A 20851-nucleotide genomic window follows, 5' to 3' on the forward strand; every position below is an offset into this window, starting at 1 on the left:
AAAACCTTGATTGAGCCCAGAATTGAATCTAATTCAATTTGGCTCATCCTTAGTCTAATTACTCAATCCAAATGAGTTCATTAGCAATCTAATTACTAATTAATCCTCCGATAATTACTTTAGTTATTTTATAAGATAATTTACCAATCGAATTGACCAAATTATCCCTGAATGATTCTTAATCATTCATCAGCCTTCTTGATCAATCAGGAATGTTCTATGCGTGTGACCTCATAGGTTCGAACCTAAGCCGGTAGTATAGGAACGACTTCCTACACTAATCAATGTGACCATCTACCAATGGTACCCGACGTCCGGATAGGCCGAATATATGCGAAGCAAATATGCTGGAACCCTGAACTATGGTTACTTTATAATTCAAGCCCTTTGACTCCTAATGCCAGGATGACTTAGAGCTCACTGTCAACCCTATAATTAGTAAATCCATTATGTGATTAACTTTAGATATCCCGTGACTCCTCACTGGGATTACCCTGGCCAAGGTTTTGCTAAATTAATCACAAGACATTATCTCCTATTTTCAGGAGGGGTCAATTCCATCTCGACTCACAACTGACTACGCAAGTACTTGACTGCACCCAGTGACCTTCCTTCACTAAATTAGAAATTTTGGTAGTTCGGTACCAAAGTACAATGAGTTGCTTGCTAGTCACAGGTTACGATCTCAGGTCAGAGGGCCAAACTTATACCCATATCCACTAGGAACATCTCTTGACAGTAGAGCGTTCCGGAATTGGTCACGTTCAGTGAAATGTACTCCTACACTTCACCTGTGTGGCATACCAGTGTCTCTACACTCCTTGGTTAAGAGGACAACCAACGTATATGTCACACAATGACCTAATCTCGATAATACTGTCATCCTAGTAACAACATATCATTTGGTCGCGAACTAGTTTAAGGACTCGAAGATAAATCCTCCTTTATCATTAATAAGTCCTAAGGACTTCATCATATAAGAGTCCATTTGAAGATGTAAAATAATGAATAATGCCAAAAAATACTTTATTAATTTGTCAATTCATTTACAAAATTCAATCATCAACATGCTGACTATTGATATTTAGGATACAATTCCCAACAACTCCCACTTGGCCTAAAGCCAATCAACACAGTATCTAATACCCATCTTCGACTTGTGTTCGTTGAACTCTTTGATACCGAGGACTTTGGTAAATGGGTCAGCCAGATTTTCTTTTGTGTCGATCTTCTAAAGATCAATATCACCTCGTTCGACGATCTCTCGAACCAAGTGGTAGCGACGTAGAATATGCTTGGCCCGCTGATGTGCTTTGGGTTCTCTTGCTTGAGCTATGGCTCCAGTATTGTCACAAAATATAGACACTGGACCATCAATGGAGTGTGTCACTCCAAGCTCGGTGATGAACTTTCGCAACCACACAGCTTCCTTGGCGGCATCAGATGCTGCGATATATTCTGCTTCACATGTAGAATCTGCCACTGTATGCTGCTTGGACCTCTTCCAACAGATGGCCCCACCCTTAACAGTAAAGATATATCCCGACATGCTTTTGCTATCATCTTGATCTGACTAAAAACTTGAGTCGATATATCCCTCAAGTTTTAAGTCAGAATCACCGTAGACCAGCCACTGATCTTTAGTATTTCACAAATACTTAAGGATGGTTTTTATAACCTTCCAGTAGTTGCTACCTGGATCAGACTGGTATCTGCTCACTACTCCTAGTGAGTATGCCACGTCTGGTCTAGTACATGTCATGGCATACATTATAGATCCCACTGCTGAAGCATATGAAATTCTATCCGTACTCTCTCTTTATTGAGGGGTTGTCGGACAATCCCTCTTAGAGAGGTTAATTCCATGGCCCATCGGAAGATAGTCTTTCATGGAATTAATCATACTGAACCTCTTCAGTATAGTATCAATGTATGTGGATTGAGATAATCCAAGCAATCTTCTAGATCTATCTCTATAGATCTTCATCCCTAGGATGTAAGATGCTTCTCCCAAATCCTTCATGGCAAATTGAGATGATAGCCAAACCTTTATTCCTTGTAATGCAGGAATGTCATTTCCGATTGAAAGAATGTCATCCACATACAAAACAAGAAATATGATAACTGAACCATTTGCCCATTTATAAATGCAAGGTTCCTCTTTATTCTTAATGAAGCCATACGATTTGATCACCTTATCAAATCGTATGTTCCAACTCCGTGAAGCTTGCTTTAATCCATAAATTGATTTTTGAAGCTTGCACACCTTAGACACGTCTGCAGATATAAAACCTTCAGGTTGCATCATATACACCTCCTCTTCTAAATCTCCATTTAGAAAAGCGGTCTTTACATCCATTTGCCAGATTTCATAATCTAAGTGTTCTGCTATCGCAAGCATAATTCGAATGGATTTGAACATTGCCACAGGAGAAAATGTCTCGTCATAATCAATACCATAATGTTGACGATATCCCTTGACAACCAGATGGGCTTTATAGGTCTCTACCTTTCCGTCTGCGCCCCATTTCCTTTTGAATATCCACTTACACCCTATGTGTTTAATCCCTTTGGGTGGGTCAACTAATGTCCATACATCATTGACCTTCATGGATTCCATTTCGGATTGCATGGCTCCAAGCTATTTATCAGAGTCATACCTCTGCATCGCATCCATGTAGGTGATCGGATCCTCATCGTTTTCATCAAGTTCGACAGGATCCCCATTCCGGACCAAGAAACCATAGTATATGTCCGGCTGACGTGGTACTCTACCTGATCGCCTTAGTGGTGCATCTAAGATGGGTTCTGGATCTGATCTAATCAAATCCGACTCAATTGGTTTAGTGGATGGTGTCGGATCTTTTACATGTTGAACTTCTCTAAGCTCAACATTAGAGCTTTTAGTTCTTCACTAAGAAATTCTTTCTCTAAGAAAATAGCTCTATTGCTTACGAACAACTTTTGTTCTTCAGCAAAGTAGAAGTAATATCCTTTAGTTTCTTTAGGATAACCAACAAAGAAACATCTGTCAGACTTGGGTTCAAGTTTGTCTGTTTTCAAACGTTTGACATATGCCGGACACCCCCAAACCCTAAGGTGAGAGAGCATTGGCTTACGTCCAGTCCACATCTCATGTGGTGTTTTATTTACAGACTTGCTTGGAACCTTATTTAGAATATAGCAGGCTGACTCAAGTATATATTCCTAAAAGGATATGGGCAGACTCGCGAACCCCATCATGGACCGAACCATGTCCAACAAAGTTCGATTTCTTCTTTCTGATACACCGTTATACTGTGGTATACCAGGAGGAGTCCATTGGGAGAGAATCCCATTCTCTTCTAGATATGTCAAAAACTCATTGAAAAGGTATTCGCCTCCTCAATCTGATCGAAAAGTTTTAATACTCTTTTCAGTTTATTTTTCTACTTCATTACGATACAATTTGAACATTTCAAATGATTCAGATTTATGTCTCATTAAATAGACATAACCATACCTAGAAAGGTCGTCTGTAAACGTAATGAAATATGAATACCCGCCTCTAGCATCTGTGCTCCTTGGCCCTCATATATCAGAATGTACAAGGGTCAATAAATCACTAGCTCGTTTACCTTTTCCGGTAAAAGGTGATTTGGTCATCTTACCAAGAAGACATGACTCACAGGTTGTCAATGATTCACAATCATTAACATTGAGGATTCCCTCTTTACTTAACCTGTTCATCCTGTTGTTGTTAATATGATCTAGCCTATGATGCCAAAGGTAGACATCCGTGACATTATCTATTCTAGGGTGCTTACTTGACTTGTACATTACATTAACAGGCTGTGATAATATGTAAATCCCATTACTCAATTGTTTCTTCATTACAGTAACACCATTCATAATGATATCACAAGAATATTTCTTTATTGAAATTTCATAACCGTTCATGGCCAAAAGACTTACAGAAATTACATTCAATAAGAACGTAGGACAATAGTGACAATCACTCAAGACAACTACATGAGAATTAAAAACATGTTTGAGATTTTCTAAAGCTAGAATTGGAACAGATCTTCCATCTCCAACATTCAAAAATTTCTCGCTGTTTTCAAATCTCTCATTAATCTGAAGTTCTTGCAACGAATTGCATATATTAAAAGGACTTCCAGTATCTAATACCCAGGTCGAATTATCACAAATAGAGAAATTACAAGGTGTTATCATATAAATACCTTGATCCGCAACTGATTGCCCTTTTCTCTTGCTTCGCCTGTTTGGGTCAAGTGAGGCAAGGTACTGAGGACAATTTCTCTTCTAATGCCCCTGCTTCTTACAATAGAAGCATTCTGCCTGACTTTGGTCATCCTTAATCTTTTTGGTCTGACTATGCTGAGTTTTCAGCTTTCTATACCAATTATTGAAGTTGGGACCAGTCAACTTGTCATTATCCAATAATGAGCGAAGTGACAAACTTGTGGCCATTTCTACATAAAAAAAATTTGGCTATTAGTATATGAATTGACTAAACACAGTAGACTTGGACTTTAGTCTAAAGATACTCCCACTATTTTATACAAATTGGTAGCCTCTACCTCCAATTCGAAAAATTACTCTTAATTCTTTAGTGGGCACTAGAACCCAATAGATCGCATATGGGCCCGAGTGTGGCTCGGCCAACCCATATGCACCTATTGGTAGGTTCTAAACTAATTGCTTCACTAAGCAACTTCTAGTGATAATTTTGCCCTAGGTTCTTCGGCAAGCGTGTGGCGCCTCCACCGAATACCCTAGTCAGGTCCAACCATTAAATGATAGGGTTAAGTCTAATCAACTAATAGACGACCAAGTTCGAGTGTCGCTCGGCTCACCTGACCGCCTATTGAAGGTACACTTAACTCATCATATATTGAATGACAATTCCAATACTTAATAAGTACCAGGCGTGTCGCGCCTCCAATAATTATCAAAACATTGGACCCATTATTACCCAACTTAATGGGAGGCTATGACCTAGTTATCCCCATAACCATTTCATTTTAAGGACCTAATAATTTTAGAGGATTTCATAATTAGGATAGATGAGAAGATCCGGTTAGTCTAATTCTTCCACTGACTTCACCAAATCAGATTAGACTCAAACCGGTTAAGGAGGCACCTAAATTAGTCAAACTGATTTTTCTTATAGGCATGAGCTAACTCGAATCATTAAGTGATCCAATCAAAATGTGATTGACCATGTCGGCCAGATAAGTAAGATCGGTGGAAGGGATATGCCATTAACTCGACAAAAACGAATCAGTGCGAGTAGCTCCCAATTAAAAACCACCGGTCAAAACTGCCAAACTTACCTTAGACACCGACTGGTTAATTAATTTCGATTTGATTACTCAAATGACTCGGGCTACACCTCTGAGCCTAAATCAAGTTCCATTTTGGTCTAATCAAAGACATGGATTTGATCCATCCACAACTATTGTAAATTGACCTAGAATTTTTTTGACTTAATCTAGTTACTACTTAATTAGATTTGATCAATTAATTCTATTTGTCCATGTATGATTCTAACCTTAGGTCTAACCCAATCCTAGGAACTTGATTCAAGCTAACCTATATGCCCAAAGAATTATGCAATGTCAATTAGTTGAGTCACAATTCTATTTCATAACACTTAATTTTTAATTAAGTATAGACTTATGAAAGTTTTGATCATTGCATATTTCTTTTAAATACATATTAATTACAATCTTTCAGTTCTTAAAACTCTTTTTCAGATCTGAGTATTTGTAATTAATCATATGTAATCAGATTTAATTCATGTTTAAGTCATTATGTTTTATGTTCATGCATCACATATACATAACAACATGAATTAATTCAAACAACATACATCTTATGTATTTGTTTTTTTCACTTTTATTTTCAGATGTGATTTGTTCATTAAAATCAGAGATTATATGAATCATAAAATTTGTTTAGATCTAATCTAAACAATATTATGATTTTAGATTTATTCATGTTACTAATCTTAACACAAACATGCATCATATGCATTCAAAATTTCAGATCTAGTTAATCATGCATAATCAGCAATTAAATCAATCATAAAAAATACTTTAGATCTAATCTAAGCGTACTCATAATTTCATATTTAATTGTAAAAATTAAAACATAAAAGTTTAAACATGAACCTGGCTCTGATACCACCGAAAGTGAATCCTAAGTTCTTCGGTGTTAAGCATGCTGATTTTTTTTAAAAAAAACCATGGCTGAACCTGATCTGGTTGCCTACGTACCCCTTCATAAGGGGGATCAAGCCATACGTAGTTCTTAAGTTTCAAAAACGCAGCAGAAAAATCGAATCAAACAATTTAATTCATGCATGCTTGCAAGATCAAATCTAGAAATCAGCACCTTAAGAATACATAGGATTATGCCGGAATTGTTTAAACAATTATGCTAAAACTTTCATGCATGATTAACTATCAGATCTGAAACTTAAGAACTCTATTCCAATTAATCTCCGAATATCCATCGAATAGATTCTAGAGATATCTCCGTGAGGAGCCCCAAAAGAGGGTAAAACCTTGGGGAATCAGACCTAGATCTTGACACCATAATAAATGATTAATGCTAGATTAATACCTTTTATGATGGGTGAAAGTTGTGGATCTGATCCTTGACTTCGCAGCCACGCACACGAATGGCCTGTACGAGAAGTACACGCGAAGTTTCTGAAGAGATTCAATTCTGCGGAAGTGCTAGCTTGCGTAGAATTTCTTAAGGCTAAAATTTGATCTTCCCAACGCTATCAACTTTTGAACCGCCTTCTTGGAAGAACTTGGAGGAAAGGTTTGGAGGGATTGAAGAGGACTTAGATCTGATCTAAAGACTCTTATCAGGGACCCCTAACACTAATGGCGCGATGGATTTAGAGGAGGAAGAAATCGGCTAGATTGAATGCAGAATTTTTCCATGCATGAACTAGGGTTCCTCTCTTTTCTTTTTCCTTTTTTCTTCTTCTTTTTCTCTCTTTTTTCCTTGAATTCGACCACCAGCTGATGGAGGTCCTTTTAATGTTGCTATCCCCTCTAACTTCATGCCAACCATCCCATATTTGTGGAGGATTTTGTGGGGTTTTGAATTTTGAATTCAAAATTCAAGTTCATGTGCCATTACATGATGAAGCTTGATCTAATCTAAACCATTCATCATGTTGCCACTTCCCTCTTTCAATTTCGAAATTCCCATGCCCCCAATCAGATTAGAGGGTCATGCGGTGATTTTGTGGTGATTAAATTCGAAATTCAACCTTAATTAGAAGTGAGATAAAGATAAGGATGACATATGCCATGAAGAGAGAATTTGATCTTATCCAATTCTTTTCATGAATTTATCTCTCAATTTCGACCCATCTAATGATGAAAGATGTTGACCCCCTAATGGATTTTGATGAATACAAAACACTAGAGCATAATTCCATTATATCTTAACAATTTAATTAAGGAATTCATGTGTTTTATCTAGAATATTGTTGAGAAATGTCTAGGCAAGTTCCCATAATTTTTATGAATTCATTGAAGAACATTTTGAGTTAATGAAAAAGTTCAGGGACAGCCGAGACGTCTCCTGATGGTTTCAGAGACGTCTCTGGCACAAACAGGAAGAACTGGCACACTTGGAGACGTCCCCGGCACCTGCCGAGTCGTCCCCGCGTTAGCGGAGTCGACTCTCTCAGTAGCGGAGTCGACTCTCTCAGTGGCGGCAGAAAGGCAGTTTTCAAGAAATATGCGCGAGACGTCCCCACTGTACGCCGAGTCGTCCCCGCAGGTAAAAAGGAGAGTTCCAGAGTCGTCCCCAAGATAGCCGAGACGGCTCTCTCAGGGTTTTCCAGAGAATGGTTTTTTCGGTGATAAGGCAGCGGAGTCGACCCTGAAACAGCGGAGCCGTCCCCATGCATAAAGTGCAGACGAGCCGAGACGTCCCCTGAAAGAGCGGAGTCGACTCTCTCAGGGAATTCCAGAGGACATGTCTTTCGGAGATAAAGAAGCGGAGTCGTCCCCAAGGCAGCAGAGTCGTCCCCACGCAAAAAGTGCAGACAAGCCGAGACATCCCCGTAAAGTGCCGAGTCGACCCCAGACAACATAAAAAGTAAAATCCTGTAGGCGAGACGTCCCTCGTTGTAGCGGAGACGTCCCCGGAGCGCCTGGGACGCGACTGACAGCTTTTCAGGTTTGGTTTGAATTTCAAATCCTTCTCTTTTTGTTTCTAACGGCTATATTTGCTTTTTGGGCTATAAAAAGGGACCTCTTAAGTGGTTCTCAACAACTCTTCACCAACCAAAAAGCTAGATCATTCAAGAGAGAAGTTAGAAAGAAAAGCTCAAGGGAGTGAGTGCATTCAAGGAAGGAAATCAAGTATTCTCAAGTCTCCCAAGCGATTTCAAGCTCAACCACTCTCGTGCGCTCGGGATTCGAAGCTCACACTCAACCCTACGCGCTCCACCTCGGAAGAATCAACATCTCCCACGCTTCCAACGGCAAAAGGATTCTTCCGGGTTACATTATTCATAATTGTTATATTTGCTTCTTAGAGCTTTTATTTCCTTTTGTAAACTCTTTTATTGTGGTGCTTGTTCCAGTCAAGGGACTTGGAACAAGGGAAAGGCGTCCCAAGCCTAAGAGAAATTGGGGGTTTTAGGGTTTGTTGTGAGCCCGGTGTAAAACAACGAGTTGGGTAGTGAACTCGCAAAACTACCGTACTGTAATCTTGGATTATAGTGGAAATTCCCAAAGGCACTTTGGGGAGTGGATGTAGGAGCGGTGAAGGCTCCGAACCACTATAAAACCGTGTGTTTGTGGTTGTCTCTTCTTATCTCTTTATCCTTATTTTAGTTCATATATTTGTGTGTTTTATTTTTAATTAGGCAAAAAGTTTTTAAAACACCCAATTCACCCCCCTCTTGGGTGACCATCTCTGGGCAACAAAAGAGGTCTCTGATGTTGCCAAGTATCCCATGGCACCATTAAATAACTTAAATTAATTTTTAATCATATTAAAAATCAATTTATGGCGCCATGCATGGATATGTGACAAGTGGATTTCAAGATCCGAACAGTTTCAGATCAAACCCATTTAATTTAATTAAATCCTAACAAATAGAATGATCCAATTACCATGGGTTGAACCTAATCCAATTAGGTCAATCCCTAATTAAGCACAAATTTAATCTAATTTAATTTGGTCAACCTAAGTTCTCTTGATTCAGACCTAATCCAATCAGGTCAAAAACCCTGATTGAGCCCAGAATTGAATCTAATTCAATTTGGCTCATCCTTAGTCTAATTACTCAATCCAATTGAGTTCATTAGCAATCTAATTACTAATTAATCCTCCGATAATTACTTTAATTATTTTATAAGATAATTTACCAATCGAATTGACCAAATTATTCCTAAATGATTCTTAATCATTCATCAGCCTTCTTGATCAATCAGGAATGTTCTATGTGTGTGACCTCATAGGTTCGAACCTAAGCCGGTAGTATAGGAACGACTTCCTACACTAATCGATGTGACCATCTAACAATGGTACCCGACGTCCGGATAGGCCGAATATATGCGAAGCAAGTATTCTGGAACCCTGAATTATGGTTACTTTATAATTCAATCCCTTTGACTCCTAATGCCAGGATGACTTAGAGCTCACTGTCAACCCTATAATTAGTACATCCATTATGTGATTAATTTTAGATATCCCGTGACTCCTCACTGGGATTACCCTGGCCAAGGTTTTGCTAAATTAATCACAAGACATTATCTCCTGTTTCCAAGAGGGGTCAATTCCATCTCAACTCACAACTGACTACGCAAGTACTTGACTGCACCCAGTGACCTTCCTTCACTAAATTAGAAATTCTGGTAGTTCGGTACCAAAGTACAATGAGTTGCTTGCTAGTCACAGGTTACGATCTCAGGTCAGAGGGCCAAACTTATACCCATATCCACTCGGAACATCTCTTGACATTAGAGCATTTCGGAATTGGTCACGTTCAGTGAAATGTACTCCTACACTTTACCTGTGTGGCATACCAGTGTCTCTACACTCCTTGGTTAAGAGGATAACCAACGTATATGTCACACAACGACCTAATCTCGATAATACTGTCGTCCTAGTAACAACATATCATTTGGTCGCGAACTAGTTTAAGGACTCGAAGATAAATTCTCTTTTATCATTAATAAGTCCTAAGGACTTCATCATATAAGAGTCCATTTGAAGATGTAAAATGATGAATAATGCCAAAAAATACTTTATTAATTTGTCAATTCATTTATAAAATTCAATCATCAACATGCTGACGATTGACATTTAGGATACAATTCCCAACAACTCCCATTTAGCCTAAAGCCAATCAGCACAGTATCTAATACCCATCTTCGACTTGTGTTCGTTGAACTCTTTGATGCCGAGGACTTTGGTAAATGGGTCAGCCAGATTTTCTTTTGTGTCGATCTTCTGAAGATCAATATCACCTCGTTCGACGATATCTCGAACCAAGTGGTAGCGACGTAGAATATGCTTGGTCCGCTGATGTGCTTTGGGTTCTCTTGCTTGAGCTATGGCTCCAGTATTGTCACAAAATATAGACACTGGACCATCAATGGAGTGTGTCACTCCAAGCTCGGTGATGAACTTTCGCAACCACACAGCTTCCTTGGCGGCATTAGATGCTGCGATATATTCTGCTTCACATGTAGAATCTGCCACTGTATGCTGCTTGGAACTCTTCAAGCAGATGGCCCTACCCTTAACAGTAAAGATATATCCCGACACGCTCTTGCTATCATCTTGATCTGACTAAAAACTTGAGTCGGTATATCCCACAAGTTTTAAGTCAGAATCACCGTAGACCAGCCACTGATCTTTAGTATTTCTCAAATACTTAAGGATGATTTTTACAACATTCCAGTGGTTGCTACCTGGATCTGACTGGTATCTGCTCACTACTCCTAGTGAGTATGCCACGTCTGGTCTAGTACATGTCATGGCATACATTATAGATCCCACTGCCGAAGCATATGGAATTCTATCTATACTCTCTCTTTCTTGAGGGGTTGTCGGACAATCCCTCTTAGAGAGGTTAATTCCATGGCCCATCGGAAGATAGCCTTTCTTGAAATTAATCATACTGAACCTCTTCAGTATAGTATCAATGTATGTGGATTGAGATAATCCAAGCAATCTTCTAGATCTATCTCTATAGATCTTCATCCCTAGGATGTAAGATGCTTCTCCCAAATCCTTCATGGCAAATTGAGATGATAGCCAAACCTTTATTCCTTGTAATGCAGGAATGTCATTTCCGATTAAAAGAATGTCATCCACATACAAAACAAGAAATATGATAACTGAACCATTTGCCCTTTTATAAATGCAAGGTTCCTCTTCATTCTTAATGAAGCCATACGATTTGATCACCTTATCAAATCGTATGTTCCAGCTCCGTGAAGCTTGCTTTAATCCATAAATGGATTTTTGAAGCTTGCACACCTTAGACTCGTCTGCAGAAATAAAACCTTCAGGTTGCATCATATACACCTCCTCTTCTAAATCTCCGTTTAGAAAAGCGGTCTTTACATCCATTTGCCAGATTTCATAATCTAAGTGTGCTGCTATCGCAAGCATAATTCGAATGGATTTGAGCATTGCCACAGGAGAAAATGTCTCGTCATAATCAATAATATAATGTTGACGATATCCCTTGACAACCAAATGGGCTTTATAGGTCTCTACCTTTCCGTCTGCGCCCCATTTTCTTTTGAATATCCACTTACACCCTATGAGTTTAATCCCTTCGGGTGGGTCAACTAATGTCCATACATCATTGACCTTCATGGATTCCATTTTGGATTGCATGGCTCCAAGCTATTTATCAGAGTCATACCTTTGCATCGCATCCATGTAGGTGATCGGATCCTCATCGTTTTCATCAAGTTCGACAGGATCTCCGTCCCGGACCAAGAAACCATAGTATCTGTCCGGCTGACGTGGTACTCTACCTGATCGCCTTAATGGTGCATCTAAGATGGGTTCTGGATCTGATCTAATCAAATTCGACTCAATTGGTTTAGCAGATGGTGTCGGGTCTTTTACATGTTGAACTTCCCTAAGCTCAACATTAGAGCTTTTAGTTCCTTCACTAAGAAATTCTTTCTCTTAGAAAACAGCTCTATTGCTTACGAACAACTTTTGTTCTTCAGCAAAGTAGAAGTAATATCCTTTAGTTTCTTTAGGATAACCAACAAAGAAACATCTGTCAGACTTTGGTTCAAGTTTGTCTGTTTTCAAACGTTTGACATATGCCGAACACTCCCAAACCCTAAGGTGAGAGAGCATTGGCTTACGTCCAGTCCACATCTCATGTGGTGTTTTATTTACAGACTTACTTGGAACCTTATTTAGAATATAGCAGGCTGACTCAAGTGCATATCCCCAAAAGGATATGGGCAGACTCGCAAATCCTATCATGGATCGAACCATGTCTAACAGAGTTCGATTTCTCCTTTCTGATACACTGTTATACTGTGGTGTACCAGGAGGAGTTCATTGGGAGAGAATTCCATTCTCTTCTAGATATGTCAAAAACTCATTAGAAAGGTATTCGCCTCAATCTGATCAAAGAGTTTTAATACTCTTTTCAGTTTGTTTTTCTACTTCATTACGATACAATTTGAACATTTCAAATGATTCAGATTTATGTCTCATTAAATAGACATAACCATACCTAGAAAGGTCGTCTGTAAACGTAATGAAATATGAATACCCACCTCTAGCATCTGTGCTAGTTTTCGAAAGAAACCACTTAAATAACCAGAGTGAACAGTAGTAGTAAAGAAGAGAGCTATTCCATCTGAGCATTAAAGTAATTTCATCCATCAAAAGCTTCCGAAGAGTGAATCCAAGAAAAAGAAGGAAGAAGTGCATTCAACTCAAACCAAAAAGTGCTTCCTTCGCATTCAAGGCTCTACTACTGTCCTCCATCCTTCGGCACATTCAAGAGGAGACTCAGAAATCGAGAAGCCCCCACTTCCTCATCTAAAATCTGTTTGAGGGCTTCTAACTCAACCTTGTTTATATTGTCTCACACTTGCTTTTTAGAAGCTTTCTTTGAGAACTTTTAATCTCTTATTTTGTATACTTGATTCAATCAGAGGATTGAATCAAGGGTTGTAAGGTTTGTTGGTGAGCCAAAGATAAAACCAACAGTGCAAGGTTGTGGTTGGTGAACCGGGGAAAACCAACTGGGTTTGATTGTGAATCCGGAAAAACAATCGGGTGGTTCTAGTCGTGAGCCTGTCAAAACTGACTGAGTTCGTTGTGACCTCGTGAAAACAACAAGTTGGGTTGTGAGCTTGTAAAACAACCGGCTGTAATCCTAGGAATTATAGTGAACTTCCAAGTGCAACATGGAGAGTGGACGTAGGAGCAAGAGTTGGCTCCGAACCACTATAAATCTTTCTGTTTTTCCCTTAGTGAGGGGCAATCCACCAATAGGCCTCTATTGTTCAATGGAGCTAACTATACCTATTGGAAGGCTAGAATGAGGATATTTATTCAAGCTCAAGATTATGATGTTTGGAGCATCATAATTAATGGACCATATATTCCTTCTATCTATGTTGATAACATCGCTATACCCAAGCTTGAAAAAGATTGCGATGATAATGATAGAAGGAAGGCACAACTAAATGCCAAAGCAATGAATGTTCTTTATTGTGCCTTGGACCCTAATGAATTCAATAGAATCTCTACTTGTAATTCTGCAAAAGAGATATGGGATAGACTTGAAGTGACCCACGAGGGTACAAATCAAGTCAAAGAATCTAAAATTAACATGCTAGTTCACAAATATGAACTATTTAAAATGGAGTCTAATGAAACCATTTCTTGCATGTTCACAAGATTTACTGATATTGTCAATGGCTTAAAAAGCCTTGGCAAAAGTTATACTAACAGTGATCTTGTCAGAAAAATTCTTCGCTCTTTACCAAGGTCATGGGAAGCCAAGGTCACGACAATTCAAGAAGCAAAAGACTTGATCAAGCTGTCACTCGAGGAGCTTCTTGGATCTCTAATGACACATGAGCTCACAATGAAACAACACAGCGAAGAAGAATCCTCCCATAAGAAAAAGATAATTGCCCTCAAGTCTACTTCTTCTAACAAGGATCTTTCTTGCAGTAGCAGCAGTGCAGAAGAAGACAATGAGGAAGATGAAGAAGAGGCTCTCCTTGTGCGAAAATTCAGAAGATTCATCAATCGGAAGATGCCCTTCCATAATAAGAGAGTTCCCTCGAGTTCCTCCAACAAGGATAAAGGTAAGAAAAGGAAAAGTGAGGGAATCGGATGCTATGAATGCAAGAAGTCGGGTCATTTCAGAGCCGACTGTCCCTTGCTGAAGAAGGACAACAAGTACAAGAAGAAGAAAGCTCTTGTCACCATCTGAACTGACTCCGATAAATCATCATCATCATCGGAAGAGGAATAAGAGGAAAAGGTCAATTTCTCCTTTATGGCAAACGAAAATGAAATAATATCTGAAACATATTTAGATTTTACCTTTGAAGAATTGTATGATGCCTTTAATTAACTAATGGATGAATATAGATCAATAAACCTTAAAAACAAAGAATTAAAGCTAACTAATCAATCCTACATTCATAAAAATGATAAATTGATTAAGGATAAGGACTCTATTGTCAAAGAAAACTTAGAACTTAAAACAAGCAACCAATTGCTAACTCAAAAAACTGGTACCTTAATTAAAGATAAAGAAAGACTAACTAAGTGTTAGATGTATACCCTAGAAGCCAATTTGGCTGACACATTATTAATTATGGGATATAATTTGTACTTAACTTTATTTTTATTGAATAAATGAAAGGCATCTTTTTCATTCATATTGTTTATGTGTCAATGAATCGTCCAAGAAATTAATAAGATGATGATGCATATTTTCAAGAGTTGAGAATTTGAGCCATGTATCATTGGTAATTGATTTCTAAATGCTCCTGATCGATGGATCATCACGAGGACAGTGATCGATCCGATCAGTGCACACATTACTTTTCTTAAGGATGGACGAGACTCGAGTCCACGGTGTGGGGACACTAAAGTAATAGTGCAGGTGCTTGTTAAAGAATAAGGGTACTGAGCGTGACCAAGATAAGAAGTCATTTGGATGTCTATCCACTCGTCAGTGACTTGCTTGATGTTGCAGTAGTGTGACTGGTCCTTTGACCTGCGGTGCTTCGGCTACTCACAGTGAGGTTATTGTAGTTTGACTGCACATATACATGGTCTCTAGACATATGGGTCCATGCAGTGTAGATTGGCTGCAGTAGGTTCACTGTAGGAGTAGGGTATGCACCTATATGGAATCTATCGACCTTGGTAGATAAGGAGAGATCCTATGTGATTTATGAGACTGAGTTCGTAAGATCTCGGCTGGGGTAGTATGCATAGTGGAGAAAGAGTTTTCCATTCTCGAATTTAAGTCGAATAAATCTTGACATATGATAGACGATGAGGTTTGACGAGTTGTCCATGACCTCCGTCTTGTAGGAATCCACGATAATAGGACTGTATCATACAATAACTGCACCTAGAGGTTCATCATTCCATTCTGCTGGGAGCCACTACATGCTGCTAGGTGTCACTGGTGGATGGTGAGACTCATAGGGAATATCTTGATGATCGATAAACCCTGATGAGTTGAGTTGGAACTGTTCCAACCCATTGAAAGGAGTTTTCAATGATGTTGTGATAGAGATCGCAATATATCTCACCACCAGTCAGAATAGAACCTATGGGGTCACACACACTAGAAGTATTGACCGATCCAATTGTTGAAATGTGATTATGAATCACAAGTAATCAATCCGATTGATAATCAATTGAAGAAGGAACAATGGAAATTAATTAATTGGACTTAAACACAAATCCTACTTGGAGTAGGATTCCTAGAGTCCTAATTGGATTAGGATTGGGAGTCCTACTTGGAGTAGGATTTCTACAATCCTAATTGAATTAGAATTTTGAATTCAATTTGGATTCCTACTTAGAATAGAATTTCTAGAAGTCATAATTGGATTAGGACTTCGGATTCAAATTAGAGTCCTAATTGGATTAGGACTAAAATTGAATAAATCCTAACTGAATTAGAATTCTTAAGTCCTAATTAATTATTAATCTATTGAATTAACAAGACTCCTAATTGGATTAGGATTGAAGAGTTCAATTGAGTCATAATTGATTTAAGTTCTAATTGGATTAGGACTTACCTAGATTAAACCCAAATGGTTCATGAATTGGTTAAAGCCTAATGAGATTATGATTAAACCAAATAGGGGCCTCCTAATCCTCCTTAGAGGAGGACTAGGGCAATACAAGAGGGAGGGGGCTCATGCCCCTCCTTTGGTTTCTTTGGTGCGGCATGAAGAGAGGGGCCGACGCCCCTCTTTGGAAGTAAATTAGGAGCTCCTAAAAGTTAGGAGCTCCGCATATCTATAAGAGGAGGCCTTGGCGGCACCCTAGGGCATTTAAATCCCCTTCTTCCAGCCGTGGCCTCCTCCTCCTTCTCCTTGGTTTTCAGCCGCAAGCAAAGGAAGCAAGCAAAAGCTCTTGGTGGCCCCTCCTTCATCTCTTGTTTGGGTTCCAACGCAAGCAAGGGAAAAAGGCTGCAAGGCTTGGTGATCTTCTTCCTTGGCTTCATCTTCTCCTTCCTCCTCCCTCTGACATTCAAGAGTTGAAAGAAAGGGAGGTGATCAGCCATCAAAACATATCTCTGCAAGGGAGCTAGCACCCCGGGGAGATTGGAGCGTTTGGATCGGTTTTTGCTTCGTGTGGATACCCGTAGAGGCCGGACGCTTGTACGGCTTCAAGCGAGCCCTCTTCCAAAACCACGATCATCAGTTTGCGGTGATCATCTACCCGCACAAGGTGAAGATCTGATCTTTCTAATGTTATTAAAAGTTTTTAATCCTAATCTATCTACGAACGGTTTTTGAACAACGTTCATGAGATGAACGTCGATCCCGCGCATGCCTCTTCCGCTTCTATCTGAAAATTTTTAATTTTGTGCGGCATGGGTGGGTTCACAACAGTGGTATCAGAGCCTAGGCTTCGTAGTTAAGGTTAGGATTAATTATTAAAAGGCGTATAAGATCTGAAAATTGAAAGATTATGCATGCTGAAATTTTTCTGCATGCAGATTTTTTCAGGGTTGCTGATTTTTGCATGCTGATTTTTATGTGATAAATTGATGATTCTAATTGCATTGTTAATGGGATTACAAAGTTTAGAATCATGTTTAGCATGATCAGCAACCCATGTCATAAGATAATCAATTAGATTTCAGATCTAAAAATTATAATTGTTGCATGCGGTGATGATCATAGGATTCAAACCCTTTTGGTATCAAATGTAATGACCTGCGATGTGATCTGTAATGTCATGTAATTTTTTAAATGCTTGCATGCATCTTATTTAATATTTTGAGAGGCCTGCGTGCCTCCTAAAAGGGGATGTAATTTATTATTATATATCTGGTTGTATTTCTGTGATGTGATGTACGTCAACGATTAAGTCGAAGACAGTACATGAGATGAACGGCGATCTGAGCGGTTGATGGCGATTGGATCAAGAGTTGATCAGAGATCGAATCAAGGAGGCTCAGGACCAATTCAAGAGTTGAAGACCAGTTGACCGATTGACGTGCATGTGCTTGTAATATGACCTAATTAGAATCCATGATCATCACCTATTTAAAGTTTAGCTTTATTTATTGCTGCGATTATAACAGCCTGCGATGTACTGTTTGCATGTGATGCGAATGTGAGTGGGGTAGATAGGTTTACATATGATGCAAACTAGTAGAGTAATCCCAATGAGACCTAAACTAAAACCTCCTCAATCAAGTCGAGAGTGAACCAACATGAGCGAGTCATATTAGAGTAATTGATCTAATTGGTGTCTAGGAAAGCATGAAAGGTGGTTACTTAATTAGGACCTTACTCTCTGAGTAAGCGGAGCCTCCCACCTGCTTACCTGGCCAATTGTTCGATTACCTCTTATGAAGAGCTCAAGTTGCAAACATTAAGACATGATTAACCAATATTAAGTCCATAGGTCTTCCACCGTAGTAGAGCTGCTAAGGTCTTTCTGGTGTTGACTTGTCTCGGCTGGACACAGGGGGCAAGTTGCATCGGGGGGCTGGACCTCTCTATAGACATGAGATATTGTAGGGGTAAAGGTGGGGTTGGGCACCAATAACTGTTAGGTGAGGATCCAATGACGACGGTTATACAGTGGGTCTGACTTAACTAAGGAATGGGACCAATAACTGTTAGGTGAGGTCTTTTATGACTTAGAGACCAAGTAGCACTGCAACATGCTTGAGAAGCATTGTACAAGAGTTGTACACTCATCTATTTATGTGTCACCAATAACTGTTAGGTGAGGTGGCATGTAAATCGGTGGGACCGTAGTACCCACTAGAAACCCTAGTCGTGTAGGATTTCCGTTTTCCTACCAGAGGAGTGTGAGGAATTCGAAAAAATAGTGGGAGGTACATTTGTTCTAAAAGACCCTAGAACAAATTAGGATCAAGTACAAAAATCTAACTAGAATATTTATTCTCTGCAGATCACAATGTCAGCCTCAAACCCTTTGACCCGTATTCTTGAGACCAACAGACTGACCGGTACCAATTACAGAGACTGGCTTAGAAATCTCAAAATTGTTCTGAGTTGCGAGAAAATAGGCTATGTGCTTGACAATGATATCCCCACATTACCAGCACGTCCGACCACTGATCAGCGTGCGATGCATGAAAAGAGGACAGGTGATGACATTAGGGTCAAGTGCTACATTATGACATCCATGTCCAATGAACTCCAATGCCAGCATGAGAATATGAAGACTGCTAGGGACATACTGGCACACCTGCAAAAGTTATATAGTGAGCAGAGTCGCACAGTTCGTTTTGAAGTGTCCAAGAGGGTCTTCAAAGCAAAGATGCGCGAGGGGCAGTTTGTCCATGATCACGGTCTGACTATGATCAAGGACCTAGAGGAGCTTGAGAAGCTCGGTATGAACATGCACAAGGAATTGCAAGTAGATCTGATCCTTCAATCCCTTTCTGATTCATTTGGACAGTTTATAGTAAACTACCACATGAATAAGATTGAATGCACTAAGACTGAACTGTTAAACATGTTGGTAACTGCTGAGGGAGCCTTGAAAGGTTCAAGGGGCAATGTCCTTGCTGCTGAGTTGACTTCTGGTTTCAAGAGAAAGTCTACTTAAAAGAAAAAGAAGCCTGCAAAGAAGCAGAAGAAAGACAAGAAGCCAAAAAAAGAAGTTCAAAAGAAAAAGGCTAATGACAAAGAAAAATGTTTCCACTACAATGTCGACGGCCACTGGAAGAGGAACTATCCTTCATATCTCGAGAGCCTGAAGAATAAGAAGGCTGACACACCTTCAGAAGGTATAGACTTGCTCGTAATTGAAACTAATATAACGGTTTCTTCTACTTTTAGTTGGGTTATAGATTCTGGTTCTAGTCTCACTTGTGCACTACTATGCAGGGTCTAAAGGAAAGTAGAAGGCTGGCGGAAGGTGCGGTAACCCTTCGGGTTGGCAACAGGGCAAAAATTGCTGCTGTGGCTGTGGGCACCTACCCTCTGCGACTACCGTCTGATTTTAGTTTATTACTTAGAGACTGTTATTATGTACCTGTCGCTAGCAGAAATTTGATTTCTGTTTCATGTCTAGCACAGGAAGGTCATGTTTTTTTACATTTGACAAAGACTGCTATTCTATTTATTTCAGAAATAAAATAGTCGCACGTGGTTTTATGATTGACAGTCTCTATCATTTGTATATGGATGTATCTGTAAATGTGTCTGAGCAAAAAGTGAGTGCCAAAGGATCCAAAAGATCCAGGGATGAGATAAACCAAAAATATTTGTGGCACCTCAGACTTGGCCATATTGGAGAAGACAGAATGAACAAAATAGATAAAGATGGGCTTCTCAGCTCATTGACTTCCGAGTCATATCCACTTTGCGAGTCCTGTCTTCAAGAAAAAATGGCTAGATTGCCCTTTGTAGGACATGGGGAGAGGACCACTGAAATACTTATCCTGGTACACATAGATGTGTGTGGCCCATTCGATGTGCAAGCTAGGAGTTGTTATTCGTACTTCATTACCTTTATCGATGATTATTCATGGTATGGGTATGTGTATCTTATGAGACACAAATCTGAATCTTTTGAAAAGTTCAAAGAGTTCAGAAATGAAGTAGAAAAACAAATTGGAAAAACTCTTAAGGCTCTTCGATCAGATCGAGGAGGAGAATACCTTAGTGACAAATTTCGGAACTATCTCAAGGAGAATGGCATAGTCTCACAATGGACTCCTCCGGGTACACCTCAACTCAACGAGGTGTCAGAGAGGAGAAATCGAACTCTATTGGATATGGTCCGGTCCATGATGAGCTTCACTGATTTACCTATGTTTCTTTGGAGAGATGCCTTACTTACCGCAGTATATCTACTGAATAGAGTTTCCTCTAAATCCGTTCCCACCACACCGTATGAGATATGACATGGTAATAAACCAAGTCTTGGTCATCTCAAGATTTGGGGATGTCCGGCCCACGTCAAACGACTACAGGCAGACAAGCTAGAGGCTAGGACCATAAGTGCTCGTTTTATAGGACATCCTAAAGAGTCATTGATAAGTGCTAAATAATGTAGATATTTAATTATTTTACACAGCACTTATCATTATTTT

The sequence above is a fragment of the Phoenix dactylifera genome, chromosome 15 (assembly GCF_051530095.1).
Source record: "Phoenix dactylifera cultivar Ajwa chromosome 15, Ajwa_hap1_PhDact_Kaust_v1.1, whole genome shotgun sequence".
In the NCBI taxonomy this organism is placed as follows: domain Eukaryota; kingdom Viridiplantae; phylum Streptophyta; class Magnoliopsida; order Arecales; family Arecaceae; genus Phoenix; species Phoenix dactylifera.